Raw genomic sequence first — 19,615 nt, 5'->3', positions numbered from 1 at the left:
AAATTACATTAAGATGTTTATATATATTTTAAAAGGTAATTTAAATAAGTAGTGCAAAAAGAAAGAAAAAATGTAGTGAGGTCGTGTTCATGGGTTCAGTGTCCATTCAGAAATTTGATGGCCGAAGGGAAGAAGCTGTTCCTGATTCATTTTGTGTGCGTTTTTAGGTTCCTGTACCTCCTCCCTGAGGGTAACAAAGAGAAGAAGACATGTCGGTGATGGAGATCCTTAATGAAGGATGTCACCTTTTTGAGGCATCATTCCTTGAAAATGTCTTGAATGCTTTGGAGGCTAGTGCTCGTGATAGAGCTGACTGAGTTTACAACTTTCTGCAGCTTATTTTGATCTCGTTCAGAGACCACGTCCCCTCCCCCCCCCCCCACCAGAAGATGATGCAGCCAGTTAAAATGTTCTCCATGGTACATCTGCAGAAATTTGCAAGTGTCTTGCAAATACCATATCTCCTCAAACTCCTAATGAAATATAGACCCTCTCGTGCCTTCTTTGTAACAGCATCGATATGTTGGGCCCAGGATAGATCTTCAGAGATGTTGACAACCAGGAACTTAAAATTGCCCACCCTTTTACCTATTGATTTCTCAATGAGGACTGGTGTGCATTCCCTCAACTTACCCTTTCTAAAGCCCCCAATCAATTCATCAATTCTTTGGTCTTACTGACATTGAGTGCAAGCTTATTAGAACTTTCTGCAGCTTAATTTGATTCTGTGCAGTGACCCCCCCCCCCCCCCCCCCCCGCATACCAGAAGGTGAAGCAGCCAGTTAGAATGTTCTCCATGGTAAATCTGCAGAAATTTGCAAGTGTCTTAGGGGACGTACCATATCTCCTCAAACTCCTAATGAAATATATCCACTGTTATGGATATATTATTAACTATGGCCACCTTGCTCAGCAGAACAACTCAGAATAGAGCAAGCTACAACCATAAAATAAGCCTCATTCTTCCCTCCTACCTACCAGCCATCCATCTGCACAAACAGTCCTCTAACCCAAGGACAGACTGCCTTCCTTGGCCTCCTGCATCCAGCAGACATGTAGATTCACAGACATTGAGCTTTCGACTTCCTCAGTGGACTTGCAGAGACATGCAGAATTGGGGCTCTGGCCATTGGCCTCGATGTTTGGACTTTCAATCGACTTTTGGATGTTGATCTTTGATACTAACCCCAGAACTTGCCAATGGCAACAAATGACGGCCCTAAGCACTAAGCCTCGAATTCCAGTCTTGCCGATGATGGGACCCTAAATGCTAGGCCTCAAGCTCCAGTCTTCACTGATTCAAGTGCCTAAGTAGTCACAGGCCCCCATGTATACTGTCTGCATGTGCCACCGATCAGGATCCTGCCAATGACTTGCTAACCTGAGGGCCCACCAACCCTCATCCCCAATGGCCTGCTGGCTCGACATACAATCATGAATGTCCTTCATCACATGTCCATGTGTCTGGCCATCAAATGCAGAATTTAGTCTGACCTCTAACTCTACTGCATGGCTATCTCTAAGACCTAGGCTGACACCTTGGTCCCCTCTCTTTCTTTTTTTTATTTTTTTTTAATACATTTTTTTATTGAATTTTCAAATGGTTACAGAAGGAAAAAAAATTATCAACCCTTCCCCCTCCCTTTAACCCCTCCCCCCTAACATATCCCTGTAGAAAGAGGAAAAAAAGAGAAAAAAAAAGAAAGAAAGAAAGAATGCCTGAATATCGGAAGATCCCCACATGTTCCACAGAGTTCATAATAGCTTTAGTATATATATTTATTTCTTTTCCCAAATAACCAGTAATTTTATCTTCTGAGCACCTATATATTTAATCCTATCTTTTGTAAATAAGGGTGCCAAATTTTCTTAAATTATAAGTAATTTTTTCAAATGGAATGCAGCTAAAAGCTATATCTATTTTCATTTTTTTAATGTATGTTAAAATTCTTTTTCATTTCACGGGTACATTAAGCCCATTAACATTAAAACATAAAAAATTCAGTAAATTAGTCATTATTTTTAACAGGGTTACTCCAGTCTTTAGTAATACCTAAATTTTCAACTTTCGTAGTACCTTGGGGAATCTTTTTAAAATTCTCTGTGTTGCTATGTGTCTCTCCCCGCCCCCGATTGTCCAGGCAAAGAAAGAAAGATTAAAGAAAAATAGATTATAAAGAAAAAAAATAACAAACTACCCCCCTACTAATGTTGTGAATAAAAAAAACACAACATTACCCCCCTCCGTTGTACAGGTCATGGCAGTCGCCATGATTACACACGTGAATCCCGTAGCAATCGATCCGAGGTTCCTCCAGCTCCCCCATAATATAAAAAAGTATATATAAGAGAAGAAAAAATAATATCACTACTCTTGATAAATATTTCTCCAATTTTTACCTTTCTCCCCCTGTATCATATAATTTAGAATATATTTAAATATTCTTCTGTCCTTAAACATCCATCAACACCATTCACTGTCCTTGTCTTCATCTTTAATCCATTTCACTTTTAAATTTTTGGCTGTGTTTAGTGAATATTTGGGAGTCCTTGTGCAAATTCTCCCACATTCCGATAATCAGTAAAAGATCTTCTTTTTCCATCATCCAAAAAAATTATCAAGGTTGCCGGGTGGCACAGTATGAATTTATAACCCTTTTCCCATAAAAGTTTTTTCACTGGGTTAAATTCCTTCTTTCTCTTCAAAAGGTTATAACTTATATCAGGGTAGAAAAGAACTGTTTTCCCTTCTATCATCAATGGCCCGTTTCTCTTTCTGGCACGTTGGGCAGCCGCCTTCAGGATCTTTTCTTTATCTTGATATCTTAAGCATTTTATCAGGATTGATTGTGGGTTTTGATCAACTTGAGGTCTTGGTCTTAAGGCTCTGTGAGCACTTTCAACTTCAATTAACTGGGTTCCTTCTTCCATTTCCAAATTTTCCGGGATCCATTTTTGAAAAAAAATTTATTGGATCCTCTCCCTCTATACCTTCTTTAAGTCCAACAATCTTAATATTATTTTGTCTGCTAAAATTTTCAAGTACATCCACTTTTCCAACAACCATTTTCTTTCTGATGTCCAGTCAGAAATATTATCTTCCATTTTATTCACTCTGTCAATGGTGTCCCCCATTGTTTCTTCCAAGTTTTTAATTTTCTTGTCCATTTTGTCCTCTTTTCATCATTTTATCAAACATAATCTTCATATTTTTATTTTTTTTATTACTTTTAATGCTTTTAATTCATGCACTATTTGCACCAAAGATTTTTTAATGTCTCCAATATCACCTCCAACCTCTTTCTGTTGCTCTTCTTTGTTTGTCTCTTCATCTTCGTCTGATTTATCCAGAGAATCTGATTCCACCTCATATTCACTTTCACTTTCAGTTCTGATCATAGCTGGGATTTGTAGTTTGGGTTGCTCGTGTTTGCGTATGCCCCTTCCTTTACGCATGCACAATTCCTGTTGCTCTTTTTCTTTGGAAATGGTTGATGTTGCCGCAGTTTCCTGTTCTGTATCGCCGGAGGTAAATTGCACTTGAGCCCGAGGCTCTTTCATGGTGGCGGGCCTTGATTCTTTTCCAACTTGTGTTGTCTTCAAAGTAATAGTTTTCTTCTGCTTCTGTTTAGGAGACATATATTAAGACAATCCTGAGTAGTTTATAAGTAATTTTAAAAAAGTATTTACTAACTTTTCTTCACTTAAACATTATTTTACTGGTTTTTTATGGGAGAACTGGATTTCCACGTCTCGATCCTACGTCATCACGTGATGGTCCCCCTTGCTCCCCTCTCTGTCCCTGAACTATTCCTAAGAACCTAAAAGACTTTAAGTGCAACAACTAAATCTGAACCATGACCTCAATGGAGACCACAGCTTGGCGCCATCTTGATCAGAACTGCACAGTACATGCCCTTCAGACTACAATATTGTGCTGAACTGTTAACCTATTCTAAGATCAACCTAACCCTTCCCTCCCTCCCACATTCCCCTCTACTTCTCGTTCATCCATGGGCCTGTCTAAGAGTTTCTTAAATGTGACTCTACCACCATATCTGACTATGCATTTTGTGCACCCACCACTGTCTGCAAGATAAAACACTTCTGACAGTTCCCCTATACTCTCATCCAATCACCTTAAAATTATCCTCATATATTAGCCATTTGTGCCCTGGGCAAAAGGCACTGGCTCTTTACTTTATATCAACTTGCACACCTCTATCAAGTCACCACTCGCCCTCCTTCGCTCCAAAGAGACAAACCCTAGCTTACTCAGCCTATCCTCATAAGTCACGCTCTCTAATCCGGGCAGCATCCTAGTAAATCTCCTCTGCACCCTCTCCAAAGCTTTCACATCCTTTTTATAATGAGACAATCGGAACTGAACGCATTAGTACAAGCATGATCAGCATTTTACGGAGCTGCGATATTACCTTGTGGCTATTGAACTCAGAAGGCCAACAGACCATGTGCTTTCTTAACCATTTTATCAACGTGCGTGGTAATCTATCAGATTCACTGAACCAGTGACTAGAGTCCTGGGCCATTGATGCCACCCTTGAAGTTAGGAAATTTACATCCAAGGCGATAAATATAGATGAAGAGATTTGACACACGTACATCGAAACATATAGTGAAATGCTTTGTGTCAGATCTAATCAGCAAAGATTGTGGCGGGCAGCCTGAAAGCATTGCCACATTTCCATTACCAATGTAGCATGCCCACAACTGACTATCTCTAATGGTACATGTCTTTGGAATGTGGGAGAAAACCTACGCCATCACGGAGAGAGCGTACGGAATCCTTACAGATAGCAGTGGGAATTATACTCTGACCTTACTCAAACACTGTTTAAGAAATAATCTTGATAACGCTAGCTATTCAGGTTTTTACCAAAGGAGGTGTAAGGTGCTCCTTCCTTCTGTTAGCCTGCAGATCACCCTTGGGCAATGTGTAGCACGTGCTTAGCCTCCTCCTTCCCCACATAATCAGGGTCACGTGAAGTCACGGGAGCAGGTGGTGGATGGTAGTATGAGCAGCTGCTGCATATCACAAGTTCTAATTATATGACCACTGATGCCAGGCAGGTAATCTCTGAAGAGTATTGATAACGGCTGGGGTCATCTATCTTATAAAGACACTGCCCAGAAGAAGGCAACGTCAAACCACTTCTGTAGAAAAATTTGCCAAGAACAATCATCTTCATGGAAAGACCAAGGTCGCCCAAGTCATACGACACAGCGTGTAATGAATGAATGATAGGCATGAATCTATCAGAATGTTGTACAAAAAATGTTATTTGATTTGCTAACATCCTTCAAGGATGGCTTCATCTGTGTTGGCCTGTGTGTGATATCAGACCCACTAATGTTGCTCAGTTTAAACTGAGACTATGTTCCGAAGCACAGAGGGATGAATAATAAAACTTGACCTTGTAAACAATCATGTTCTGTAAATGATTTAAAGAAAGAAATAGGGTTGACTAAATCCCATTCCCTCTTAACTTCCATCTTTACCTTCATAGTCTAAGAGTTATAGATCACTACAGAAGAGAAACCCATCTAGTCTATGCCAAGTTGTTATTCTGCCTAGTCCTATTGAATCACACTGGGTCAATAGGCCTTCATTCCCCTCCCATCCACGTACTTCTCCAAACTCCTCTTAAACGCTGAAATCAAACCCACATCCACCACTTCCATTGGCAGTTTGCTTCACATTTGCTCCCCCTCTGAGTGAAGAGGTTTCCCCCTCAGATTCACCTTAAATATTTCCCCTTAATCTATTACCTCTAGATCTCATCTCACCTAGTCTCAGTGGATAAAGTCTTCTTACATTTATCCTATCTGTAGCCTTCATAATTTGGTATCATCATCATCCTTATGTGCTGTGTTATATGACGTAGGTGATCATGGTCTTTGACTAGGATTGTTCTTGGCAAATTTTTTCTACAGAAGTGGTTTGCCATTGCCTTCTTCTGGGCAGCATCCTTACAAGACTGATGACCCCCAACTATTAACAATACTCTCCAGAGATTGTCTGTCTTCAGGACTTGTGATATGCACCAATTGCTCATTTGACCTTCCACCACCTACTCTCGTGGCCTCACGTGACCTTGATCGATAGGTTAAGCAGGTGCTATACCTTGCCCAAGGGGTCCTGCAGGCTAGCAGAGAGAAAGAGATCCTTGCACCTCCTTTGGTATGGACATATCTCCACCCTGCCACCCTACTTTGTATATTAAATCTCCCCAAATTTCCTATACCAACTTAAAGAGCCTTGGATTGTTTTTTTTTTTGAGGCCGGGTTGAGACCTTATAAAAATTTATGATATTATGAGAAGGATAAATAGGGTAGAGTCTCAGGGGAGTAGGAATGTCCACTACTAGAACACATGTATTTAAGTTGAGAGAAGGAAAGTAGAAAGGAGATGTGCAGGGCAAGTTTTTTACATGGAGAGTGCTAGGTTCCTAGGAGTGGTAGAAGCCATTATGTTAGGGGCATTTAAGAGGCTGTTAGACAAAGAAAAGAAGTATACAGGGAATAGGAGGATATGGATCACATACAAGCAGAAGAAAGTTAGTTTATTTCGGCATTGTGTTCACCAGGACTTGTGATTTCAGGATCAGAATCAGATTTAATATCACCGGCATATGTCATGAAAGTTATAAACTCAATGGCAGCAGCACAATGAGATACATGATAAATAAATGCAGAGAGAAAACTGAGTTGCATTAGGGCTATGTATGTCTATTAAGTTAAAATAAGTAGCCCAAAATAAAAAAATAAATAAATAAGTAGCGAGGTACTGTTGATGGGTTCAATGTCCATTTGGATATTTCTGAATCATACAGCAGAGGTGAAGAGGCTGTTCCTGAATCACTGAGTTAGTGCCCTTGGGCTTCTGAAACCTCCTTCCGGACAGTAGCGGTGTGAAGAGGGCACGTCCTGGGTGGTGGGGATCCTCGATGATGGACACTGCCTTCCCAAGCTCCTGTTCCTTGAAGATGTCTTGGATACTATGAAGGCTAGTACCCATGATGGAGCCGACTAATCTTACAAGTTTCTGCACCAGCTCCTCGTGCACCCATCCACCACCTGCTCCCATGGTTTCATGTGACCCTGATCAGGTGGCTAAGTAGGTGCTACTCCGTGCCCAAGAGGGACCTGCAGGCTAGTGGATGGAAGGGGCATCTTACATCTTCTTTGGTAGAGACCACCCAGCCACCCAGGAAATTCAGTAAAAAAAACCAGGAAAGGTGCCCAGCGATGATGCCTATGTAGTAGGAATTCCTGTATGTAACTTTGGGCCTGTGTTCACTGAAGCTTCAAAGAATTAGAGGTAAGCTCATTGAAAAACAGGATTTGATTTTCAAGATGGCGCTGGTCATAGCTCAGACCATTGCCTTTTTGAGTTTGTAGGGATGGTTTTAGGCAGAGAAGGGAGTTAGAGGTCAGGGTGAGGTTTAGAGATGATAATATGGGTAAGGCAGGGGTCTGATTTGGGTTTAGGGACTGGAATGTGGAGGAATTAGAGATCAGGTCTCCACTCTATGTTCTACTTTGAAGGTCCAGCAACCTGGTTGCATGATGAAGGAAATCCACAGCCCAGTCCTTCGCTGTGTATCCAGCAAGAAGCACGAGGGGGTGTGATGGCCAGTCAGTTAGTGAGGTGTTTGGAGTCCCATCATTGGCTAGTGTGAGGGTCAATACAGAATATCAGAGCCCAAATGCCAATCGATAGTCCAGATGATGACGTCTAATGGCTGAAGCCTGGAAATTGGAGGCCCGGAGGCCTGTGCTGGAGATGGGGGACTGTCCCTGTGTGTGGGTGGCTGGGAGGGAGGTAAGAGCTTGTTTTGCTGTTGTTGTTTTGTTGCTTGTTGTGTTCTGTGTTGTTCTGTTGAGCATTGTGGGTATGCTGTGTTGGCACCAGAACATGTGGCAACACCAGAAGCATATCATGACATGGTGTTGGTTGTTAGCACAAACAAAACATTTCACTGTATATTTCAAAGTGCATCTGATAAATAAATCTCATCTGAATCTGGAAAATATGTTTCTAAGAGAAGTTTGATAAGATTTTTTGCTGAGATGTTGCTTTCAGGGGATCTCAAACCTGAGTAATTCTTTCAGAATAAGAAATCGTCTCTTCTAATGAAGAAAATGAGAAATTTCTTAGAATGTTTTGAATCTTTGGAACTTATTTGAAAATCTATAGGGAAGCAAGAAACTTTTCTTTGAATGAATCAGTCCTGGGCGACTAGCTGAATCATTTACCCTCCATGGTCAGATGTGTGTTGTTTCTCAAAAGAGAGTTATCCATATGTCTGTGAATGCTAAAGTGCTGAATCCGTTCCTGGCAGAATAAGAGAGATTTTTGAACAATAGAAATTAAGGCATAATAGAAATGTGGAATTGAGGCCAGAATCATGGAGTCAGAGTTGTATAGCACAGAAAAGGTCCTTTAGCCTGCCCTTATCCATGCCAACCAAAATATTGTTTCAAGCCAGCTCCACTCCCAGCACCTGGCCCATATCCATCTAAACTGATATCTATAAGATCATAGGAGCACAACTAGCTCATTCCCCATCCTGTGGATGCCAGAAGAGGCGAGCAGTTTGCCCGAACACTGTGGGGGATTTCCGGGACCAAGCTGTGTCTCGATTGCATTCTCGATGTGTTATAATTTGAAAGCATAAATAGTGTGAATCACGGAGCTCCGTAATGTTGTAATAATGTGATGCTGTAATCACTGAACGAATATCCTTTCGACAAGGAAAACAACCCAGGCTGTATGACTGGATGATTCATTTATTGTCGTCATATCATGACCCTGAGCTTGGAAATGTGGCAAGGGAAAACATTCCAAAGTAGTTCTCCGCAAAGAGAGGAAATCATGAGATCATAAGACATAGGAGCAGAATTAGGCCATTTGTCCCATTGAATCTGCTCCACTATCCCATTATGCCTGACTTATTATCCCTTTTAACCCATTCTCCTGTCCCGTATTCTCTGACGTCTGCGGAATAAAGTCCTCATCTATTCAACCTATCCCTGTAACTCTGGTCCTCAAGCCTTGGCAAAAACCTTGTAATTTTTCTCTGTGTTCTTTCAATCTCATTGATATCTTTCCTGTAGGTAGATGTGAAGGAAACAGCTTAAGTGTGCCCCTTTCCCCCTTAAGTATCTTCCCCTTTCCTTTCCAGTTCTGATGAAGGGTCTTGGCTCAAAGTATCGAGTGTTGATTCATTTCCATTGCCTGACCTGCCGTGTTCCTTCAGCATCTTGTGGGTGTTGCTCTGGATTCTGGATCTCCAGCATCAGCAGAATCACTCAAGTTTATCTTAAATGTTCCCAAGAGTCCAGAAATGTAAACTTCCTCGAGTGTTCAACTCATTGACAACATAACTGCACCACTTGTTCTGAGAAAAAAAGAGAGAAATTTGGGAATATTTCTTCACTTACGATATTTATGATATTTTTTGATTTGTATTTATGCTATTAACCTTAAGTCCCACACAACCAAATTTGGGAACAGTTATTACCCTTTAATCATCAGGCAAATGAACCAGCGTGGATAACTTCACTCACCCTGACACTGAACTGATTCCACAACCTATAGACTCACTCTCAAGGACTCCACAACTCACATTCTCAATTTTATTTATTTATTATCAAATTATCATGCACAATTTGTCATCTTTTGCACATCGGTTGTTTGTCAGTCTTTGCATATGTGTACTTTTTCCCTGATTGTACTGTATTTCTTTGTAGCTTCTCTGAATGTCCATAAGCAAATGAATATAAGGGTAGTATATAGAGACGTACATACTTTGATAATACATTTACTTTGAACTTTGAACTTTGTGGAACCTGTGGTTTCTAAAATGCTGAGCAAAATGTTCTTAACTCGCAATGTTCTGAAGAGAGTCAAGGCCTCTGTGGGATTTGAGGCTTTTCTTTGAAATACGGCCTCGACTTTCAAGTCCATTTCTGACCAGGGTTTGACTTCAGATTTTTCTCCCTCATCACCACCTTTGAGTTGAATAATCAGTGTTTTTTTCATAGTAAAGTCCAATACTTGGTAATCAGAACCGCCTTGTCTATTGCTGGTAGGACATCTCCTGAATAGGACATCACTATGTAACACCATGGTCCTGAAAAACCTTGTCTCATTTTTACTATGAACTATACATAGCAGTTATGGTCGAAATGACAATAAAAATAACGACTTGATCACTGTATCTTAGAAACTTAGAACATTGTTTGTTTATGAACAGCCACTGTTTGTTCCTGAAGTGGAACAGGAAGGGATTCCACAAACAATAGATGTTATACAGAAAGGTGGGACCAGTTCTTCTTTAACAAGTTTGCAATGACACCACTGTAGTAGGCCAGATCTGAAACAGTGACGAGATGGAGTACAGGAAGGTGACAAAAAGCCTAGTGGTGTGCCACTCTCTTCCTCTATGTCAACAAAACAAAAGAGTCGGTCATTGATCTGAAGAAATGGGGCAGCGTACATAACTGTGTATGCATCAGTAGTGCTAAGGCAGACATGGTTGAAAACATCAAGTTCTTGTGTGCACATACAGTACTGTGAAACAGTCTTGGGGCGCACACATACACACAAACACCCCCCCCCCACCCCGTTATTCTTTTACCTTGTTCAACCTTAGTGTCAGGAGACTAGAAAATAAAAGCAAAGATGTAATGATGAGGCTTTATAAAGAGCTGGTGAGGCCTCACCAGTTATAAGCCTCTTATCTAAGAACAAACGTGTTGAAACTGGAGAGGGCTTAAAGGAGGTTCGTGAACATGATTCCAGGCTTGTCATATGAAGAGTGTTTGGTGGCTCTGAGCCTGTGTTCACTGGAATTCAGAAGAATGAGGGGTGACGATTGAAACCTATTGGGTGTTGAAAGGCCTTGATAAAGTGGATATTTCCAATGGTGGGTGAGTCTAAGACCGGGGAATACAGCCTCAGTATAGATGGGCATCCTTTTGGAATGGAAATGAGGAGGAATTTCTTTAGCCAGTGAGTGGTGGATTTGTGGAATTCTTTGCCACAGGCAGCTGTGGAGGCCAAGTCAGAGGGTATATTTAAGCAGAAGTTAATAGATTCTTGATTAGTCAGGGTATGAAGGAAAATAGGGAGAAGGCAGGAGATTAGAGCTGAGAAGGAACATGGATCAGCCATGATGAAATAGCAGAATGACTTGATGGGCCAAATGGCCTAATTCTGCTCTTATATTTAATGTTATTATTGAGTTCATTTAAAATAGACACTGACAGACTTCTAAATGTTCAGAGAGTCAGAGGATATAGGGACAGAATGGGGAAATGGTGGCAAGGTAGAAGATCATGGACCAGAGGAAGTTCACAAGAGTGATCCCAGGAGGGACAGGGTTAATGTGTGAGGAATATTTGATGGCTCTGGGCCTTTACTTGGTGGGGTTTAGAAGAATGAGGGGTATCTCATTGAGACCTAACAGACATTGAAAGGCCTGAGTAGAGTGGACATGCAGAAGGTATTTCCTATAGTGGGGGAGTCTAGGACCAGCAGGTACAGCCTCAGAATAGAAGCACGTCCTGTTAGAACAGAGGAGGATTTTTATTAGCCAGGGTGTGATGAAACTGTGGAATTCATTGCCACAGACGGCTGTGGAGGCCGAGTCATTGAGTATATTTAAAGTGGAGGTTGAAAGTTCTTGATTAGTAAGGATGCCAAAGGATATGGGGAGAAGGCAGCAGAATACGATTGAGAGGGATAATAAATCAGCCATGATGGAATGGCAGAGCAGACTCGATGGGCTGAATGGCCCAATTGTGCTTCTATGTTGTATGGCCTTATGGTTTTATTTGAATGAATGGCAGAACAGATTTGAAGAGTTAGTTGTTTCTCTTACCCCAGTTCTTATGTTGTAATACTTTCATGTCCTGCCAGCTGATGACAGTGTGTTGAAAATAACTTCCTTCCCAATCTAAAACTTGTTTACTTAGCAGATTTTTTCTGGATAAACCCAATGCCCTCTTGGGCACTGGGTCTTCTTCCCTTCACCAGCACCTCACTTGCACTACAACATTGCAGATCGAAGGCTCTCAAAATAATGATAAGCAATAAACCTTAGGTTCATTTGTCACACGTTCATCAAAACAGACAGAGAAATAAATACTCAGCAGGTCAGGCAATGAGCCAAGGAGAAAAGCAGAATTAGATGTGGTTGCAAGGGTTTCAGAAATGATCACTGTTCCCCATATCAGAACATTCAATGATATCTAAAGAGAAGAATTTATTTTTTGTGTGTGTGATCATCTCTTAGACTCGTGGAATGGCTAGACTCATCAATAAATCAACTAATTGCTTTTATCTCAGTAACAGCAAGAATTAGTGCATACATAGTCAAAGGCAGCTTCAATCCCACTGTTGTCTGTCTCCCAGTACAATAAGATAGACCCTTGCCCTCACAATTTACCTTACAATGGTCTTGCACCTTAATGTCTACATGCACATTACTCCTTCATAACTGTAATACTATTCTACACTCGTCTATTGTTTTCCATTTCACTATCTCAAACCACTGTGAAATGAAATGATCTGCTCGGAAGCTTGGCAGAGGAAGTTTTTCATTTTACCTCAGTACATGCGACAACAATAAACCAATTGACAGATTAACCCTGTTTTATTTTTTAAAGGGCTCCTCGTTGGGTTTGGAGGATTGTGTATCTCAGTGACCCGGAGAGGTTTGTTGGCTGGAGTCAGGGCTTTATGCTTTGGCTCTTGGTAGGGTCACCCAGGCCAAACAGATCAAAGGGTAGAGGCCCGACTAAGAGAAGTCCACTGACCCACCAGGTTTGGGGGTTCATCTCAGGGCTAACAGCCCTGAATGGTAAAACAAAATAGTTACAGAAACAGCAATGAAAAATCATTCTACATCTGAGTGTGATGGTATTCCTGATTCACCACTCAGTACTTGCATGACTGACAGTACTGAAAACAGCGAGAAAGCCACTGACATGATAAAGGAAGACCCGAACACTGCCAGAGATGGACGACCTTCATTGCTGTCCTAAACTCAGTGGCTTAATGGGCAGTAAAAAATGTTTTTTGGAAGGGGAAAAATGGATATGACCATGAGCTGGCAAATAATAAAATGGTGTTTGTGGAATAAAATTAAATTTGGTAGCATTTCATGTTGAATTACTGAAAAACTTTTTGAGGTCTATATTTCCATGTTTGTTTTATTTTACTGAACATTGCTTGAAGAAATAAAAGTGTAAAACATGGCAAGGTTCATTACTAATAGAATAAACATCACCTCAAAAGCTTATAGGGGAAAAACAAAATAGATTTTATCATAAGAAAGGAACTTCCTTTGAAGTTCTCAAAGGTAGGAAATTAAATATATATATGTTGAGATTCATAAACAATTCTAGATAATTCTTAAATACTTCCACAGTATTGATAGGTTTGGCTATCCCTAACATGCAATTTTATTTTTCACTTTGTACTCTAAGATCAGGAGAAGTTCCTCAAATGTAGAGCATTGAGAACAGGAACAAAATGCAGATTTGAAATATAAATAGAAAATGCAGGAAATGCTTGACATCACGAAAACGTGTTAATGTTTCAGGTTGCAAACTTTCAGCAAAACAGGAGAATATTAGCATTGGGTTGCATTTGAGTTCTGGAGGAGATGAAGGGGTGAAGGCAGCAAAAGGAATGGTTGTGAAGGGATGGATAGCAGAGAAAATGACCAAATGTCACAAGTGGTATAAGCGGTGGCTCAGAGATCAGAAAGTCAAGAAGCCAAGAGCAGAATTAGGCCATTGAGTCTGCTCTGCCATTTAGTCACAGATGATTTGTTTTTCAAGCCTTATCAGAACATAGTAAAGTACAGCACAGTACTGGTTCTTGGGCCCATGACTTTGTGTGAAGCTCTTTAACTTCCAAAGTTAATTGAAACTTTCCTTCCTACATAAGCCATAAACCTCCATTGTTCATTTATCTCTGAGGCTTTCTAAGAATCTCTTAAATGCCAGCCCCAGCAATGCATTCTGGGCACTTTTCACTGTGTAAAAATTCTCTGATGTCTCTCCTAAACTTTCCTCTACTCACCCGAAAGGATGTTCTCTGGTTGTAGCCATTTCCTCCCTTGGAAAATGGCACTGACTGTCAACTCTATTTATGTTTCCTACATAAACCTATCAACTTATCTCCCACCCTCCTTCGATCCAAAGATAAAAGGCCTCTTCCACTCATCCACCTTCATAAGACATGCTCTCTAGTCTAGGGAACACCCCCATAAATCTCTCTAATGCTTCCACATCCTTCCTATAATGAGATATTGAACACAGTATTTCAAGGGTGGTCTTACTTACTTACAGCCCATTGTGGCACTGGCATTTAGGCAGCAATGAAGGCCCTCATCATGTCAGTAGCTTTGTCTTGGTCTTCACTACTGTCAATCATGCAAACCCTGGGTGGAGATGCAGGAATGCCATCACACTCAGATGTAGAAGAAATCTTCATTGCTGTTTCTGTAACAATTTTGGCTTACCAGTCAGGGCTGTTAGCCTTGAGCTGAACCCCTGAATATGGAGGACTTGTGGACCACTCTTATCCTGGTCTCTGCCCTTTGACCTGTTTGACATGGGTGACCCTACCAAGAGCCAAAGCACAAAGTCCTGACTCCAACCAACATAGATCACTGAGTCATTGAAGCATGAAGTCCCCCAAACCATGACAAGGTTGTGGTCCTCTTGGAAGAAGTGTGGTTTAAACTGGGATTTATAAAGCTGCCCCATTACCTTGCAAGTTCTTGAACTCAACTGCTCAACTACTGAAGTCCAACACTCCACATGCCATTTTAACTACCCTCTCAACTTAGGGAGATAGGGGTATATAGTTACAGATACTTTTTTTTACCCAGAGTGAAGAATCTATAACGAGAGGTCATAGGCTTAATGTGAAGAGGGAAGATTTAAAAGGGGTCTGAGGGGCAACATTTTTCACTCAGAGAATGGTGGGTTTATAGAATGAGGTGAGTGGATGTGGTAGAGGTGGGTACAGTTTCATCATTTAAAACATTTTTGGACAGGTACACAGATGGGGAAGTGTGGAAGTGTTGTAGGGGAAAGAATAATGATGACTATTCACATTAGTAAATTAATAAATAGGGATGTGGATTGTGCTAATGTGGTAACAGGGAACTGCAGACAAAAATAGAGACATAGAATGCAGCCATGACTAAGCTTCAGGAACTTCACCTGTTATGTTACAGTGCACACCCATTGTTGTAATAGAAAACTGGATTTACTGCTATCAGTACCTATCCTGTTACATCATTAAATATTCTTGTAGCCCCCATTCTGTTACCAAAATGTAGTTTTACTAGTAATCTCATCAACTGAGACTGTAGAAGCTGTATCAAATGCATGCACAGGTAGATCAACTTTGACTGGCCTCCTGGTGTAACCAGTTTTCAAGTACCTACTCTATGTGGTCTTTCCTACAGAATGGTATAGAATTAGGGGGTCCAAGTGCAGGCAAACAGGATTTGCTTAGATGGGCATATTGTTCAGCACGGACAAATTGGGCTGAAGGGCCTGGTTTCATGCTGTGTAACTCTATGAATCTAGACAATCAGAGGAGAGAAAATAGAAGATATGGTCACTGTGACAGGCAGATTTAGAAAGCTATCAGCTTCATCTACAGCCAGGTATAGACGATCTGGCCAAATAGTCAGTTGTGCATGGCACGCTCTGAATGCTTTGTGAGTACATCAAGTCAAGTCAAGTCACTCTTATTGTCATTTTGACCATAACTGCTGGTACAGAACATAGTAAAAATGAGACAACGTTTTTCCAGGACTATGGTGTTACATGACACAGTACAAAAACTAGACTGAACTACGTAAAACAAAACACAGAAAAAAAACTACACTAGACTACAGACCTACCCAGGACTGCATAAAGTGCACAAAACAGTGCAGGTGTTACAATAAATAATAAACATGTCCCTTGCATCTCAATTGCTTTCAGGGGTTCGTGAACAATGGCTTCTGATAAAAGTATTTGTTCTGGATATTTAGCTCAGAATCAGAATCGAGTTTAATATCACTGTCATATGTCATGGAATTTGTTGTTTTGCTGCAGCAGTACAGTGCAACACATAAAAAGCTATCAATTACACTAAGATATATATATATTTAATTTATTTAATCATATTAATTAAGTAGTGCAAAAAGAAAACAAAAGAATAGTGAGGTAGTGAGAACACGGGTTCATTGTCCATTTAGAAATCTGATGGTAGAGGGGAAGAAACTGTTCCTGAAATGTTGAGGGTGTGTCTTCAGCTCCTGTACCTCCTCTTTGATGGCAACAATGAGAAGAGTGTCCTTAATATCAAAAGTCGCCTTTTTGGGTATTGCCTTTTGAAGATGTCCTCAATGCTAGGGCTCATGATGCAGCCCCTCTGGTAGATTAGTGAATCAGTAAATCTGCACATCATGTCTCCTAGCTCAAGTCCAACACAACACCGAGTCTGACATAATGCATTACATACCTAAAAAGAAATGCCAGTGCTGCTCTGAATTGGTTTGCAATTCTTCTCACACTTTAAGACAGCATGTTTTCAAACTGAAACACTTTAGTCATGACACCTGTCTCTTCAACCTTATCTTGTTCCAGCCGATCAAACAATTTAGCTTCGGAAAAAGAGAAACCATGTTTCAAGTCAAAGTCACCATCTTCGTCAGAATCATTATCTTCATCAGCCCTGTTTCTCTTTCCACAGATACAACCTGAAGATAAGGATAGATATGAGCTTGGAAGTATATGTCGTTTCCAATGACACAATCCGGGAATGTGCCGGGGGGCAGTCCCCAAGTGTTGTCATACCTCTTGCCTCAACAGAGCATGCCCACAACTTACTAACTCTTACTAAGTACATCTTTGGAAGGAAACTGGAATACTCAGAGGCAGTTACTGTTGTTACACAGCAAAACACAGTGAAAAGCTTTGTTTTGTAGGCCACCCAGAAAGATCATGTCATACGTAACGTTATCAGAGTAGAAAAAAGAAAACAAATTGCAGAATATTGTGCTACAGCTCAAGAAAATGTGCAGTGAAATAAACGGATAAGGTCCAAGAAGAACAAAACAGTAGAATGAGAGAACAATAGTTCACTTTGTGGCATATAAGAGGTCTATTCAAGAGTTGATGTAATGGGATAAAGCTCTCCTTGGGTCTGATGGTTCAAGCTTTTGTATCTTCAGCCCTGTGGGAGAAGGGAGAAGACAGAATATTCAAGGTGGGAGGCCCTTGATTATGTTGGCTGCAGAGAATTTACAATATTTTCTTTCACATCTCCAGTATCTGTGTGTGTGTGTGTGTGTGTGTGTTTTTAAAATTTCTCATATTTCAACTACCAAAGTGAGATGAGTACTTCTGGGATGGATCCTCTCACTAAGTTGATGTGGATGGATTTATTTTGTATTTAGAGATGAAGTGTGGAACAGGCCTCTCCAGTGAAATGAGCCACACCACCCAGAAACCTCCAGACTAATCACAGGACAATTTACAATCTTTCTAACCGGTATGTTTTTGGACTGTGGGAGGAAACCGGAGCCCCTGGAAGAAACACATGTGGTTCACGGGGAGAAAGTGGTGAACTCCAAACTTGAGAATGACCCAAGCTGTAATAGTGTTATACTAACCATTACACTAGCCTCGAAAAGATTAAAGTTAAGAACCTTGCTCAACTGGGTTTCAAATTTTGGCTCAATGAATACCTTTTGAGATTCCAGCCACAGAGCTAAATTTAGTTTGAGGTTTCCTGCTGCGGTGAGAGTACAATTATATCGATAAACATAGACTCTGAGGCCACCTTATTAGGTATTAGGTACATATTTAAGAAAGGACATACTGGCTCTCGAGGCAGTGCAGAGAAGGTTCACTAGGTTAATTCCGGGGATGGGTGGGTTGATGTATGATGAGAGGTTGAGTAGATTGGGACTCTACTCATTGGAGTTCCGAAGAATGAGAGGCGATCTTTTTGAAACATATAAGATTGTGAAGGGGCTTGATTGGGTGGATGCAGGGAGAATGTTCCCAATGATGGGTGAAACTAGGACTGGGGGCATAATCTTAAAATAAGAGGATGCCGTTCCAGGACTGAGATGAGGAGAAATTTCTTCACTCAGAGGGTAGTGGGGCTGTGGAATTTACTGCCCCAGAGAGCTGTGGAAGCTACTACACTCAATAAATTCAAAACAGAGATAGACATTTTCCTGGATAAAAATGGCATTAGGGGATACGGTGAGCGAGCAGGTAAGTGGACATGAGGCTAGGTTTGGATCAGCCATGTGATCTCCTGGATCAGTTTTCGATAGCCTGGATGGGTTGGAGAGGAATTTTCCAGATTTTTTCTCCTCAATTGGCAAATCGTTTTTTTCTCCCCGGGTGATCACATGGGTTTGGGCGGGATGAATAATAAAATAAAATGGGCAGCATGGTGCCCTGTTGGTTGGCACTGTTGCCTCGTGGGATTCGGTGATAACTAGAGTTAAGATTGGATCAGCCATGATCTTGTTGAATGACAGAGCAGGCTTGAGGGGCCGATTGGCCTACTCCTGCTCCTATCTCTTATGTTCTTATGTTCTTATGTACTCCTGTACAGCTGCTCGTTAACGTAAACATCTGATCTGTTAGTCATGTGGCAGCAATTCAATGCAGACATGGTCAAGAGGTTCAGTTGTCGTTCAGACCAAACATCACAATGGGGAGGAAATGTGAGCTAAATGACTGAGACTGTGGAAAGATTGTTGGTGCCAGATGGGGTGGTTTGAGTTTCTCAGAGCTGCTGATCTCATGGGATTTCCACACACAACTGTCTCTAGAGTTTACAGAGACTGGTCAGAAAAACAGAAATCATCCAATGAACCATGAATACAAGAAACTCTGCAGATGCTGGAAATCCAAAGCAATGCACACAAAATGCTGGAGAAACTCAACAGCTCAGGCAGCATCTAAGAAAAAGAGTAAGTGATTGACATTTCGGTTTGAGGCCCTTCACATTAGTTCTGTGGCTTAAAAACGCCGTGATAATGAAAGAGGTCAGGGGAGAATTGCCAAGCTGGTTCAAGGTGACAGGAAGGCGACTATAACTCACATAACCAAATAACTTCAATAACCAGGCATTACAACAGTACTGTGCAGGAGAGTATCTCTGAATGGTCAACATGTCGAACCTTGAAGTGGATGAGCTACAGTAGCAGAAGACCACAAACGTACGCTCAGTGGCCACTTTATTAAGTACCGGAGGTATCTAATAAGAGGCCACTGTGTGTATTTCTTTGAGTATTGCAATTGAAGGTTATAAGCAACACACACACACACACACACACACACACACACACACAATGCTAGAGGAGCTCAACAGCCTCAGGCAGCATCTACGGAGGGAAATGGCAGTTGATGTTTGACGCTGGGGCCCCTCCTTTAGCCTCACTGAAGATTATAGTTCTTCAATGGGTCAACTAGATACTCAGCATGAAAAGTGGCCAATGGGACAATGTTGTGAAGTAGAGCCTATATATTCAGAGCATG

General features: G+C 41.1%; 1 long non-coding RNA gene across 1 annotated transcript; it reads right to left on the bottom strand.

Moving 5' to 3' along the window:
• Positions 1-60: 60 nt before the first annotated feature.
• Positions 61-16,697, bottom strand: LOC132406751 (uncharacterized). Its single transcript, XR_009516232.1, has 4 exons — positions 16,572-16,697; positions 9,269-9,426; positions 2,401-3,624; positions 61-184 (listed from the first exon to the last, which is right to left on the bottom strand). It is a non-coding gene; the product is annotated as an uncharacterized LOC132406751 (long non-coding RNA).
• Between the last annotated feature and the right edge of the window lie 2,918 nt (positions 16,698-19,615).

This window comes from Hypanus sabinus, chromosome 2 (genome assembly GCF_030144855.1).
Source record: "Hypanus sabinus isolate sHypSab1 chromosome 2, sHypSab1.hap1, whole genome shotgun sequence".
Taxonomy (NCBI): domain Eukaryota; kingdom Metazoa; phylum Chordata; class Chondrichthyes; order Myliobatiformes; family Dasyatidae; genus Hypanus; species Hypanus sabinus.
The sequence above is the reverse complement of the archived record's forward strand: the minus strand, read 5'-3'. Positions and strand labels throughout refer to the sequence as shown.